Raw genomic sequence first — 15,732 nt, forward strand, 5'->3', positions numbered from 1 at the left:
ATTTCTATTTTTCTTGATAGGGGCTTCCTTGGCAAGCTGAGATTGAGGAGAAGCTGAGGGCTCAAACTCACCAAATGACTTGTTCTCTGAGGTAAATTCACTTGAACTACCAGCTGGTTAACAGGGACAACAATTTCTTCAACTGTCTCCTCAATAGTTAGCTCAGCACCTTCTTGAGAAGATTTATTCACAAAAACTTTCCTTGCAGTTTGTTTTGTCCTTGCCATTGAAACCAACATGGAGTGATCAATAAGCTAAATACAAAGGCGACTTGCTCCTCTCGCACGATATGAAAGCTGAAATAATGCTCGTCCCAATACAATGCGATAGTGTTGATCTGAGGTTTACACTTTCACCTTATCCCTTCATATCGGAGCTGCAACAATATTGTCCCTTGAACCCTTTACCCCTGCTTCTAATTTCAAATATAATGCAATATAGAAAATTTGACACCCTGCATTGACATTATCGCTTCATATTAGTCCTTGGACTTGTGTTCCTTCCCTTGCAAAAAAATGCCCAATACAACGCGATTTGGCGAATTTTATTTCCTCCTTTCCTCTAATCACTTCGTATTGGGTGATTACAAAAACCAAGAGTGAATGAGCAGCGTGGATGTATGGCAGTACTGTCGGTTGTACGACAGTCGTGACATAAGGTTTTGTCGTATAAACAGCAGTGGTGACGTATGTTTTGAATTCGCGCTCCTGCCAAATGAGAAGTGCTTATATACTTGTGTTGCTTATGTCCACATGTCACGTTCCCATTCGCCCCGATATTAGGATTTTTCTAGAAAGTTTGTTCCTCCCCCTCGTGCCTATTTAAGCCCACTCAAAAAATTTCCCGCCTTTTTCCTCCCCATTTCCTCCTATGCTAAATTTCTTCCTCTCTGCTCGGCTCCTTTCCCTTCCTTATCACAGATGCCCGTCCTTCCATAATTCCATTTGCCCGATGTCAGCAACTACATCGCCATCACATTCTGTACTCCGTCCAAACTTTATGTCCAATATTGTTCCCAACCTACAGTAGAACCTTCCATGCATGCTTGAGCAGATTCCCAAAGTCCATCCCGAGGTTTTTATCTTTCTGTTCTCATTTTCACGTCTCCACGGATATTCACGTCTCCACTCACAAGATTTTTTTCTCCACTCGCAAGGTTTTTTTCTCTCCACATGTGAGTCTTATCCCATGTTAGGTTTTGCCCCACATCAACTGCTTTAGATGCCAAGTTTCTCAAATCCAAAGGCGCCACTCGGAACTTGGCCGAGGGTAGGTACACCAGATGTGGAGTATTCCCTTGGAGGTTGATGACATAGATCTTATGTTTTTTTCCTCTCCACTCGCATTGTCACAAACTAGAACGATGCGATAGGTATTAAATCAAGGCTTTCATTTCCCACCCACTCGCATCGCATTGGAAAGATCTTATTGCGTCGTAATCACGTCTTCACTCGTGTAGTCCTCCATTTTTGTTGACCTCCATTGAAACAATCACTCCCGTCATCCTCCACTCATGTGGACCTCCATTGAAGTAATCACTCGCGTCGTACTCCACTCGCGTGAACCTCCATTGAAACAACGTGATAGAGCTAATATGACAGCTTTTATTCCTCTCCACTCGTGTCATATTGGAAAGACTTCGCTTAAGGTTTTTTATTTTTCTCACAATGTTCCCTCACATATGTGTCTTTGTTTTGCGCTCTGTGTGTAGAATCCCAACCAAATTCTAAACCAAAACGACGCGATGGAGGAGTTTTGAGGCTGGTAAATGCTTCCACTTGCATCATAAAAAATCATCTTCCAGCACGGAGTGAGGGTTGCACTTCAAGAGATCTATATGTTAATATTCGCTTTGTATAGGCAATTTGTTTTCAAATCTATTGATTCAAGATGTCAGGAACTGAAACGTCACACATATCTACCTCCACATCTATAAAAGGAAAAAGAGATCTTGAGCCCACAATGACAAAAGAGTCATTTTCTTTAGATGTTTAAATTGCATCTCATATGTCAGTGACATGTGAAGGTTCAAGGAAGGCTTCAAAGAAGGGAAAGGCTTCAAAGTCTCATGTGAGGGTCCTAGGGCTTTCTCAAATTATAGATGTTACAACCTTTGAGAAGCTCTTGGATTTTCTCATAGAAAATAATATTGACCTTACATTCTATCCAATAGCTAGGGAGATTTTCAATCCAGAGTGGGATCTTGATCAAGTTCTTAATTTCTCAAAGGAATTTTGCAATGAAGATTTTGCAAAGTTTAAAGAGTTGGAATATCTTGTTGTTCAGTTGGATTCCAAGGAGTATGCTCACACCCTTGTTGGAAATTTAGGCACTGAGAAGTCCTTGTTTACCAAGAAATGTATTTATCATTCTCTTGATAGATTTTATGCAACTGAGTTATGCTCTTTACACCCAAAAAAATGCAGGCTTATGCTTAAGTCTACTGCATTCATTGTATTTTCCCTTGTGAAATACCCTCTTAAATTTGATGAAAAGCATAAAGAAACCTCAAAATTATCTAGTTGTTGCCTTCTTAAAGAGATAGTTGATGAAGATGTTGAGGAGCAACTAGACACCGAGATGGAAGCACTAGTTTCAAAGGACCTAGATGTTGTTGAATTTAAAGTAGAGACTGTAATTGAAGAAACCACTATAGAGGTTGATGAGCCATTTGACAGTCCTTCAAGCCTTATTATTCCATCTTTGCCTACTTTCCCAATTAAAGACAAGGAATACATATTATTGTCTAATCTCCAAACTCTTTTCAATTTGAGAGAAGTTTATTGCTTGGCAGTTATTGCAGAGGCATCTGTAGATGCAAAAGGCATAGTGGATATTGAAAATGAGTTCAAGGAGGACTTACTTAAACTAGATACTCAAATGTCTGATGATATGTTTATAGATGCATGAAATACTTTATCCTTATGTTTAAGCAAGGTTAAAGATACTAAGAGAGAGTTACTAGCTGTTGACAAAGAGTTTGACCAATTTCAAGAGAAGCTCGGAATCTCCAATTTTGGAAGGGAGGAGTCAGAATATGTAAAGGAGCTCAAGGATATCAAGGAGACATCAATCAACTTATGGAATCCAAGCAGACTTGACAGTGATGAAAATCAAATGGTAATGCATTCTTTTGTTTTTGTGGAATCACATACATATTTTCTTTTTTTTCATTCTAATTGTTGCTTTTACAATTGAAGATTGCAGATGAGGATAATTTCTTGGGAAGAGCCAAAGGATCAAGAGTTGGTGGTAGTTCCCTAAAGGATGTTGCACTTGGGCATTACATATCGATGATTGATCCCAATATTCTGTTGGTTTTGCATAGCACTTTCTCAGAGGAGGCCTCATGGCCAATTGTCTGTGTTAAAGCACTTACAAGGCTTCTTGGATACTCAAGTTTGGAATACAATGCGCACAAAGTTATGTTTTTGGAAAAGACAGCAGCCATCTGAATATTTAGTTATGGTCTCGGCTTCTCTACCTCCAGGGCTGGATACTTCCTTGCATACTCATCTTATGTTTTAGCAAGAAACAAAACAGATATCAAATCCATAGTTGGATACAAGAGAAGAAAGTTTTTACATTATAGAGGACAAATGCCCGAGGAGGAAGAGGATGTAAAGGCTCTTAAAAGCTAGCCATGTATAAAACATTTTGAAAATAGTATCAGTATTTTAGATTCCATCGTATTTATTGTGTTCTTTGAAGTTGTCATAAAAAAAACCAATTGAATAACTCCTGAAGGGCATTGGTTTCTGTTGCTCCTCCTCCACGTCTAGTGCTCCGAAAGAAACACATGCGTGCTTGGTAGTGAGATTTCTCCATACCTTGGCTACTGTAAGTTGCTAAGGGCCGTTGCTCTTCCACAAAAAAGGATCCATGAATAAGAAGAGTATGCTATGACAACCCAACAAGAAATAATCAATTTAAATCATTAAACCTTTTTTCAAAACAGAAAGGTTCAAATTTATGTCCATCTTACCAAGTAGAAAGTAATATCATTTTCTCCCCAAGCTTCCTTGATTGCTTGAACAAGATTCACAATTGAACGTTTGTACTCTTCCAAATAGTTAGATGTTATCTTTTGTTGCATAAGCATTTTTTAAAATATATCAAGGTATCTCCAAATCTCCATTCATAGGAATGCAATTCATGGTGTGCTAGCCACATTTGTTGTAATTGCACACAACTCTCTCCAACACTCCCATAATGCATTCATTTGTTTACCAATATGATTTCTTAGAAATCGTCTAGCTTTTGCACCCCCCATAGAGACATCTGCTAATAGCTCTCTTTTTTTCCCTCATGCTTTTGGATCCTTTCTTAGGTGAACTTGACCTCCATAAAAACCCATTTTTGATAGTAAAGCCTCACATTTATCAATACAGTCATCTGACAAAGATACTGGTTTTATTGAATATGCATAGTCAAGATGCAATCTAAGAAACTTATCAATTATTCTAATCTCTGCATGTAATGTACAAATATGAATGTTCCTTAGAGAGATTGAGAGACTATGATCCCATAAGCCCTCCACGTTTTTGAACTTACTCAAATCTATAGAGTTTCGAGTCGGGGCTCTTCTTACTGGCTGCAAAGTACTCCATTCTTTGGATCCCAAACTCTCCATGCAATGAATACAAGGATATTTTGCATTGGCCCCATTACTTACTCCAAGCATACATTTGATAGTTTTTTAAGTCAGCACTCATATGCCATTCCACATTAAGGCTACCAACACCATCGACTATCAACATTTCACCTTCACTTTGAGACTTTATAATATCAAGAATACATGTATGAGAGAATAACCATTTCAAGATTTCATGACTTTCAGTTGGTACTTCGGCCGTACCAATCCACCAAAGCTCCATCTCGAATTGTATCTTAAATTGTTGTTCTGGCTCCCTGTCGATACTATAATCCAATGCCCTGTTCATGATACAGATGCTAACTCTTTCCATGTTTTGTCCCTTTTGAATCTGTGCTTCATCCAATTTTAGTGCAAACATCAAAATACCACAACATTCTTGGACAGTAAATTTATACATATGGACCATTGCAATCTGGAATCTTTTAAGATCAATCCAAAGATTATTAAATGTGTTGTATTCAAAAAAGGCCTTTGTTTTATGTTTTTTATCAAGCATGAATCCTTCTATATGTATATACTCCCGAAAAACATATGGAATCCTACGATTCATAGCTGTCCTAGAAATTGAAACTGCAAGAGGATGAGGCAAACCAAATGCACTTATTCTATGACATTTAAGATTTTTAAACCACAATTTAGAGAGAGCATGATAACCTCTACAATTGATACCCATACTGTCACATGTCTCCACTATTTCATCTGGTTTAACTATTCCTTTTAAATATTTCACTAAATCTTTCAGAGTTTGGCTTCTCAAGTCTACATTTTCAGGTGATTTAAGAATCCTTATAATGTCCTTCTTTGTCATGGTTTCTTTAATAAGCTTAATCCTCTCCTCGAATATTAATACCTGAAATATTAGAGACACATCTCTTTGCAAGATTTAGTCTCCTTTTCTTCAGTACCTGACTACACAAGTCCATTATATTTTTAAGTGGTCTTTTTCTTTGTCTAAACCCTATTGGGGTTTCTTTCAAGCACAATAATTTTTCTTGTAATGATTGATTAGAGTTTTCTAGATTATCAACCTTGTCCGTTAGCTCAGAAATAGTTTTTTGTGCCAATTTTAATGCTTCCTTCATCTCGTGCATTTGTTCTGTAAATGTAAAAGATGCAGAATATAACCTCACGCAATAGCCAAATATCCCATCACAACCATCTCCAACATACCTTATGAAGTTGTGAATATTGTAAAAAGGAGGATGCTTACCTATAGAAGGGTCCGGAGGATAAATATTTCCATCCAACCATAAGTCTACATGCTTCTTTCCTTGTAATCGCAACCTGTTAGCTTTATCCTCGTCCAACAATGCTCGATGGTGTATACTCCTGCAAGATGAATAGACAGGATCTAACTAAATAGTAATTTTATATTTGCGTGGTGGGGTTGCACTTGTATTGCTAGAAGAGGTACTGGTAAACATTTTGGTAGGGAACCCTAAAGAGGACAACAATATCACATGAAATAAAAAACACAGGAAAGAGAGGTGCAGAAAATGAACGTCGAGGAACACAAACGAGCAACGTCTTTTGGTGCAAAAATTCAAAAATATAAGATTTTGCAATTTTCAAGAGAATAAGACTGAAAAGGTGACACTTAACGTCCATTAAAGATTGAAGATATTAAATACCCGACCTCTTAAATGGATCATATATTCTCTCATTAATCACATCCAGGGAGCCAAATTTGGAGGTTTTTTCTTTTCTAAACATATTCTAATTAGCAACTTAATCATTTTCTTACGAGTGCCATTTTGAAACGTTTTTGGCCCTAATGCTAAAGTCTTTGTTCATCAATGTCACTCTATGAGTGTGGGCAACAACAATGTAAGCATCATTCATTAAATCAATAACGAAGTCTTTAGTAGCCTCCTAAAGGCAAAGAATGGCTACAAGCTATCTTTTTTTTTGCATGCCAACTTCAGTGGACACCTTGGATAATCAATAAGAAATATCTTTGACAACTCTGATAAATGTTGTCTTTGGAATCACATGCTATGTAGCTCTTTGTGTGTTCCTTATCTCACTAAAACATTTCTGAACATAAAATCTAGACTTTCTCTTTCTCTTGGACTTGGAAGGGTCTTCTTCTCCATGGGCATAAGAGGGTCCAGGTTGCTATGTCTATTGAATAGGGGCTCTAAGGGAGGTTGGAAACTTGACAGTTGTAGGGGGGATTGTACATGATAAAGCTTACTATGGGTAGGAGAAGACATTGTCTCTGCACTAGATTGCTTAGATTCCATGGTAGGAGACTTAGGGAAACCAGGGGTAGGTGGGATCTCAGGAGGGAAAGATTGAGGAGCTGATGCCCTTGTCTCTTCCTCACTCTCTTTGCTATCTATTTACACCTTCCTTGCAGTCTACTTTGTCCTAGCCATGACGTGTAGGAGAATGAGACAAAGTTAGAACATTTTAAAACCATAAGTAAGAAACCTTAAACCCCAAACAGAAACAACAAATACGGCGTGAAAGGAGTGATGCACGGGTCCAAAATCATGCTACTCGCGTCCCATTTGCAGATGACATATTGATACGGTGCGATATGAGAAAAGTGCGGGTTGGAAATGAATTTCCTCAAGCCGTATTTGCAGATGACATACAAAGGATCGATACAGTGCGATAGGAGAAAAGGGCGGGTTCGAAATGAAGCTCCTTGCATCATATTTGTGAATGAAATATGGATGACTAATATGGCAGTATGATAGGAGTAAAGCATGGATTAAAAATGTACTTATGCCATATTTGTGGATGATCGATACGACGCAATAGGAGAAAAGTGTTGGTTGGAAATGAAGCTCCTCGAGCCCTATTTGTGGATGACATATGGATGAACGATACGATGATAAGAGTAAAGCATGGGTTGGAAATGTACTCACACCATATTTGCGGATGACATATGGATGAACGATACGGTGTGACAAGAGTAAAGCACAGGTTGGAAATGAAGTACTTGCACCGTATTTGCGGATGACATACGGATGACTGATACGGTGCGATAGGAGTAAAGCAGGTCAGAAATAAAGCTATTAGCACTGTATTTGTGGATGATTGACACAGCGCTGTCAGAGGGGTTTTTGTTGAAAGGTCGAATCCACCAGGGAGATAGGAGATGAAAGAGAAGATAGAGAATATCCAAGTTGTAAACACTACAAAAACAAATCACAATGAATTGAATATGTATTGAAAGAACTTGGAATCTTCGCACTACTCAAAAGAAAACTCCAGGCATTAGTTCTCCGGAGCTCCTTCGTAGGACAAAATGTGCGTCAAAATTACAACTTTTTCTCTACTGTTTGGAATCCAAATCTGATGGTTGAAAGGGGGGTAAAACCTCAAGATGCCTGCTCACAGATCTCCTAGATCACTTCTTCTTCTTTCTTTAGTTCAATCTGCAGTTTTCAGCCTGTTTACAACAATCGCGACCCGCGCGATTTCGTTAATCTCTCTTTTTTATGAAAAATCTCCTAATTTGTTGAAAAAGCAACTAGCTTTTTTGCATGCCATCCTAATCTAGAAGCTTTTTTTAACTTTTTCAAATTTTTACAATAAATAATATAAAAAATAGACTAAAATTATCAAAAATCTAGTATTTTTGGATAATCCATGCAATTCACACTAGTACTAATGGCTCAGATCACATTGACTCTCTAGATCAATAGAGAAGTCAGATGATGATGCATTTCATACTTTTTCACACTGTGTCCTCATAACATCATGACATCCACCCCTTGGAACCTAACATCCTTCGGTATGTGCCAAAATCCTAGTTGTCATCAGATTCTGAGTCCTCCTTATCCTCTGCAACCATATCCTTTACTTCTTCATCTTCCATATCTTCTTGGCTAGTTGCTGTATCATGGCCACTATTTTCTTCCAATTCTGGCAACTCATAGGCAGTAGATTCTCGCCTTTTGAATAATTTGATTTGTTTCCCTACTATCGGAAGTTTTATGGCTATCCCATCCAGCTCATTTAATGCATAAGTAGCATTATCAAACACCTGTCTTACCACATAGGGTCCAAACCATCTTTTGGAAACTTTATGCATGGCACTATGCTCATTATCTAAACTGCTATCATAAACCAATACCCAATCCCCATCTTGTATGGTTCTTGGTCTCAGTCTATGTCTTTTGTCAAACCGTTTCTTGTTCTGTATCCTTGCTACCCTTAACTTTGTAGTTGTTGTCTCTATGTCTTCTGACTTTCTTTCCAACTGTCTAATGCGTAAGGCCAACAACTCCTCTCGATTCAACTCCTACTCCCAAGGTAACACACTCCATGTGACTGTCATCTCTTCTATCGGCATGATAGGTTTTTGACCATACATCAACTCTGCAGGCATATATCCTGTAACAGCACTATGAGTTGTTCTATCGGCCCACAAAGCATAAGCGAGCAATCGTGGCCACTCTTTTACCTTCTCTCCACATGCTTTTGCCAATGCCTTCACAATAGGTGGATGACCTCTTTCACTTTTTCCATTTACTTTAGGGTTATAGGCTGATGTTAAAGTAAGCTTTATCCCCAATCGTGCAAAGAAATCATGAGCTTCATCTGCATCCAACTCACCCCTATCTGTTTTAATTTTTACCACACAGCCATATAGACAAAAGATCTCTTCTAAGAGAAAAGTACATACGACATTTGTCGTCTTAGTACGTAGAGCTCTCCCTTCCACTTGATTAGTCAAGTCTTCACAAGCAAGCACAAGATACCTCATTTGCCAAAGACCTGTAGGCATGTGACCAAATCCATCACCCACTTAAAATGAAGAGACAATGGATATGTGGGTTGCAATCCATCCCGATGTCTCACAACTGAATACATTTGATATGTCGTACATGTTTCCACAAAGTGAGCAACATCCTTATACATACCCTGCCACCAATATCTTTCTTTGATTTTTGTAAAAGTATCCCAAACATCTCTATGACCAGCCCACAAGCTTTCATGAAATTCTTGCGTTACTTTTACTTGTGAAGCTCTTTCACCCAAAACTCGCAATGGCATACTCCGTTTCTTTTTAGCATGTTTCCATAAGTATCCATCTTTTAAGAAAAATCCATAGGCTTTCCTCTTGATCTTCTTAAACTCCTCATCTGACCATTCATCTCTCTTTGTTAATGTACTGAGATATTGACCAATTCTCAGCCACTCTCCTACATATTTGTCTTTTAGAAATACTTCTACACAAGATGCAAAACATCTAAAGTGTCTTCTCTTTGTTGTCCAAGCTTCTGTTAATGTTGTAGCAACACCTTGCATTACTAAATTCACTCTTGCAACATCATTATCAGCCATAAGAAAGCCATCTTCTTCCTCCTCATCCATCATTCCATCTTCATTCTCATAACGTGCTCGAGATAACATGTCTGCCCACTGGGTTATCTCTTCTTGCAATATGCTGAAATTTACGGTTCAAAGATTTGATGTATGCAATCCACCAGAGCATAGCAATGTCCAAGGTAGCACAACTATTAATCATACCCAATACCTGCAAACAATCAGTCTCAATGACTACATGAGCACCCATAAAATACTCCTTATCACATTTAAGGGCTGTCACAATTTCCCATAATTCTCTTTTAACCTGTGGATATCTTCTCTGTTGTTCAGTCAATACTTTAATACCAAAGTGAATTGCATATCTTTGTCCTTCCTCATCATCTTGCCCAATTGCCCATCCAATCCCGATTGGGCTTGTATCAATAGTAATAATGATAGGCTTTCCATGTGAATAGTCAGCCTTTCTCAATGTAAGAGCATATTTTAAGAGTTGCTTCAATTTCTTCACTACTTTCTGATGCTCCCTTTCCCAATGAAATTTATGACCTTTCCTTAGAAGCTGATAAAGAGCATCGGCTACATGTGCAAAGTGAGGAATCCATATCAAATAGAACACACATGCACCCAAGAATCTATGCACCTCTGATACATTCATGCATACATCTTGCATTCTATCAATCCCATCTATTTTTGCTGGTGATGCCTTTGCCCATAAGGCCCACACATATGCCCAACAATCAAAACCTCTTCAACTCCAAAGACATACTTTTGTCCAGAAAGAGTTAAATGCACCTCTTCTAGACGTGTCAAAATCCTCTCATAATCCACAATATGTTCTGCAACAAACTGTCTACATCCATGAGCATCCATCTCTTCATTCTTTTCATCCACTACACACCCTTTGATTGGAACATCATCCAAGAAGGGCATAGTCAATTGTGGTATACAATGCCTGAGTATCCTATTCATAGCATTTGTCATGTGTGCCACTGAGTTTGTTGCACCCTGTGGGAGAGTACACATCCGTACTAACTCTAAAGGAGTCTTCATGGTTGTGATATCCCTGCTTTCAATTGCAAGCTAAAACTGATCATAACCCGAGTAAAGATCACCCAAAGAATAGATCGCTCTCCCTGCAAAAGCCTCTGCAAATTCATCAACCAGAGGACTTGCACCCACATTTCTTATGGTCACTTTATTGACCGGTTGCATGTCTTGAATAAATCTCAAAGCCCCATTCTTTTTGGGCACAGTAAACCAACAATTTGAGTATGGGGCTGAAGAAGGCTCCAAGATCTTCATGCGAATCTTTTCATTTAGCAAATCCAACAGCTTTGGCAAGTAAGCTTTAGGCATTGGAATAGGCCTCAAGCTCCATGGTACATGTGGCACAGTAAATATGATCATAGGAGAGACAACATTTGGATCCACACAACTTATTTCACTTGGCTGAAATGCAAATGCCTTTCCATGCCTAGCCACATAAAACAGTTTCTCTCAGCAGGCAAAAGAAACCCTTCTGCACCAACTTTCAATTCCTGTAATGTTTGAGATGTAAATTGATGACCTATATCTTTAGGATCTCGTAAGCTTGGCTGCCTTGACACTTTTTCACACATACCCTCACTGTCTGGTGGAAGTGGTAAAGCAATTGGTTTCACCTTTTTGTCAATTGTCTTATACTTTGTCTCCACAATTGCTTCAGCCCATTGTAATCCTTTCTGCTGAGCAAACAATGCTATAACATCATACATATCCAAAGAACATACTGAAAACACTCTGTTTTCAGCCTCATTTTCTGCATGTATAGTTGTTGAAATTTCAGCCATAGTGTCAATAATATTCAGTCCATAAATGATGCGTGAAATGCCATCATTTTCAGCTAACAGCCCCAATGATCGCAGTTTCTTAATAGCCCGTTTCATAGATACGCGTTCAGTCCTACACATAGCTTCCATAAGCTTAAACCAACATGAACTGTTTGCTGTAAACTGAGAATTACCAATAGTAAATACATGCTTCATTTCATCAAGAGGCGAGTACACCCTCTGAACAGCACTACTGTAGCCCCGCATTACACCAGTGCTTAATGAAAATCCAGGTCTTTGAATTCCCTTACATTTGGAAACAAAGGAAACTCTCGAAGCATATCACAATTTCTAGGATGATTAACACAAACAGTAAGAAATTGAATTGCTCTTCTCCCATCCTTGCTTCTGACTCTTGCATAAGCAGAACCATCATCAAGCACCTTTGCTTCCATATGCACATCTGTAATATAGGGCTGTCCCAAAATCGCTGCGTATGAGGAATTATCTTGCACAAAGAAGTATTGCTCTTCCTGTACATCACCAATCGTCACTTTTACATTAGGACATGCAGCATAGAGCTCCCCTGAATAATTATTTGCAACCCTCATATGCCAACCATGATCAATGTGCACAGGACATACACCATTTTCATACAATCCCTGCTCAATGACATTTATCTCAGACCCATGGTCAAGTAAAGGAACACAAGGAGTTTCACGTTCCCCTATTTTCACTACCATTTTAGTGGTAGCTATAGTCCAATGATTTCTTGTGTAGTGACTTCGAGGAATAAATCCTAGAGTCTCTTCTCCATATTGTTGCATTTTCCTTACTCCACCATGCATATTGCTACAAGACAATGCATTTTCAGCCACTTTCTTCTCTTTTCCACATGTTGTCCCACTGATTAGTAACATCATGTATAGATAATCCAGTACTTACTTCATGCTCATATTCAGCCCGAATACCCAATAAACTAGTTTCCTCTTCAAATTGCAGCAATGCACTAGTGGTATCACCAAGAAACTGACACTTCCTCTTAATTATGTCAATGATCTCATCATGAAATTCTCTCTTGGCAATGCCAAGCACCTCTCCCAAGGTGAATTCCACCTGACTGTTTAAGATCTGTTCTTTAAGAACCTTCTTAAGATCTATGGCTGTCTCAATGTCAGATTGCAACTTATATCCTGGCTGCTTGCCCTTCTTTTTGCCCTCTTGTTTGTTATCCTATTTTTGCTTCTGAGACTAACCTCTTCCATAACATACTCGAGAGGTGGCTGATTTGCAGCTTTAGACTGATCCACACTTCTTCTTGTCATTCTTTTAGATGTCCCTGCAATATCTTCATCTCTTTTTTGTTTTTCTTCCATAAGTACGTGTGAGATAGGTGATACATGGCACTATTTTATTGGCTAGGATTTGTGCAGGCCATCCACGTGGTTGTCTACGTGGCTTTCCACATGGCAAATATTTGTCGGTCTATATAAATAAATAATTATACATTTATGATTTTTTTTGTAAATTATCAAGCCTAGCTAGAGTTGAGGTCCACTTTCAGTGTTTCCTATGTCAATTTGTATCATTTCGTGTACCCCTTGATACAAAGCAAGGAGATAATGTTCTTGAGATCATTTGCCCACTTTCGCATTGTATCGTAGATCCAAAAATACGAAGCGAGGAGGCATTGTTCGTGAGGTCGGATGCACACTTTCGCACGGTATTATGCTTTCACTCGTGTATGAACCTAAGCATGTTGTAGGCTCCCAAGAGCAGGTAACCCCTAATAAGAAAAGAAGAATATTGACATCAGGGTCAACAAGGGCTTCTGGTTGTGCTACCTTCTCCCCTGAAATTCCCACATCTTCCTCCCCTTGCTTAACAGCAACTATTGGAATGCCTAGGAAGTCTCCAGTCAAAGTCAAATCACCGTTGAGGGTTTTTGGATTGTCTCAGATCACAGAGGTTTCTCCATCAGAAAGGCTCCTAGACTTTCTTCTTTAGAATGGAATGGAGTTATCTTGTTACAGAACTACAAAGGATATTTTCAACCCTGAATGGGATATTGACCATGTAGTAAACTCATGCAAGCATTTTTTCCTAAAGGAGTTTGCTAAGTTTGAAAGTCTTACATTTTTGGTAGTTGAAAAGGATGCAAAGGAATATATTCTAATACCTATTGGGAGCTCACCTTCAGAGAAGGCTTTGTTTTTAAGAAATTGTACATCTCATTCTCTTAACCCATTTTGTACCTCAGATTTGTTTTGTTTTGCTCATTCTAGGAAATGCAGGCTAATGTCCAAAACATTTGCATTCATTGCGTATACTCTTGTTAAATATCCTATTGAATTTGATGAACAACAATAAGAGGGTCCAAAATGTTCCAGCTTCTGCCTTTTGGACAAGGTAGCAAAATGACAAGGATGTAGAGGAATTTTTGGACCTTGAGCAAGAAGCATATATTGCTGGCAAACTAGATGTTGTTGAGTCCAAAGCTGAGTCCATTATTCAAGAACACAATGCAAATGCAGATCTTGTATGTGACTCTTCTTTTTATATTGTTGCTTCACTTCCAACTTTTCCTATCAAGGACAAGGAATATATAATACTAGCAAACATCCAAAGGCTCTTCAATCTTAGGGAGGATTATTGTTTAGCCATCATTGAAGAGGCTTCTGATGCTACAAATGGCATTGTTGACGTCAAAAATGAATCAAAAGAAGAGTTGCTTAAACTTGACAGTGAAATTACAGACAACAAGTTTATTGGAAGTAGAGGCTCGGGGGGTCACCTTATAGAAGCCCTCTATATAACGTGCGTTCAAATGATACTTTAAAAACCCCTTTTTAAAAAAAATTCACCATTTTATATACCCCCTTTTGTAAATTTTGAAGGCAATAGTTATACCCCCTCTATAAATCTAAAATTCGAATCGAATGTGCATTTTCATGGCCCCTTCTGTATAATTCAAATTACAACATGATACTACAATATTTTAGCCATGGAATTCTCACAATGATCCAAGATGGATATCCAAACATGATGTTAATATTATGAAACTTTTACAATGGCACTACAACATAGAGCTATACACAAAAGACTCCAAGATCCACATGTCCAAAGCATGTCTTATACATTTGGATTGTGTAGTATGATAAAGGTTGTATATTATAAAAAAGAATAATACATAAGTATGTTGACTTCATTGCTTCCATGGCTAGCCATCTCCATGCAATATGCTGCTTGAGAATCCCAAAAGATCAAAACGCCACAAAATTGGTCTTAAATCAAAACAAAAACAAATTTCCTCTCGTCAAGCACTCACACATCAATAGTGTGTGCAAAGTATATAGTATAACGAAAATCAAAAGAAAAATATTAGATATTACTTACAATATATGCACCATATTTCAACCATGATGCAATAGTGACACATCACCTTAATACTTCAACTACAAACTTCTATCAATGTAGCACATTGCCATATGACAAGTTTGAAGATATCTCAAAAGAACTCTTCGGTTGCAATACTTCAGCTGCAAAGAGTATACCCCAATGTTGCCAAGTTCTAGCTTGAATGTCCATTACCTACAAGAAAGAAGACACTACAATAAAGATAATGACCTTATTTAGAAAGGCAATACAAAGCTTATCATAGATTAAAATCACTTACTTTGAGCATGAAAACGATTACTCAGCGCGCTTGAGAAAGTCATTAAATATCTTATAATCATTCTCATCTAGTTGGTATCTATCATTTGATGCATTGTATGTTAAATTTGCCAATGCGATGATTGACTTTATAGCAATCATATTCAAGTCAGTTAAGTCATACATGAACATGCGTTGTCCTTTTACCCTTTGGTACCAACCGAGCTGAACTTCTATCCCTTGAGGTTGATTTGTCAAATCAAAGCCGCGTTTATAATCCACATATCTACGTCCTAGTTTCTTCCTCATCTTTTGGACTTG

This window comes from Lygodium microphyllum, chromosome 7, assembly GCF_053477565.2.
Source record: "Lygodium microphyllum isolate KBCC chromosome 7, Lygodium_microphyllum_v1.1.10, whole genome shotgun sequence".
Taxonomy (NCBI): Eukaryota; Viridiplantae; Streptophyta; class Polypodiopsida; order Schizaeales; family Lygodiaceae; genus Lygodium; species Lygodium microphyllum.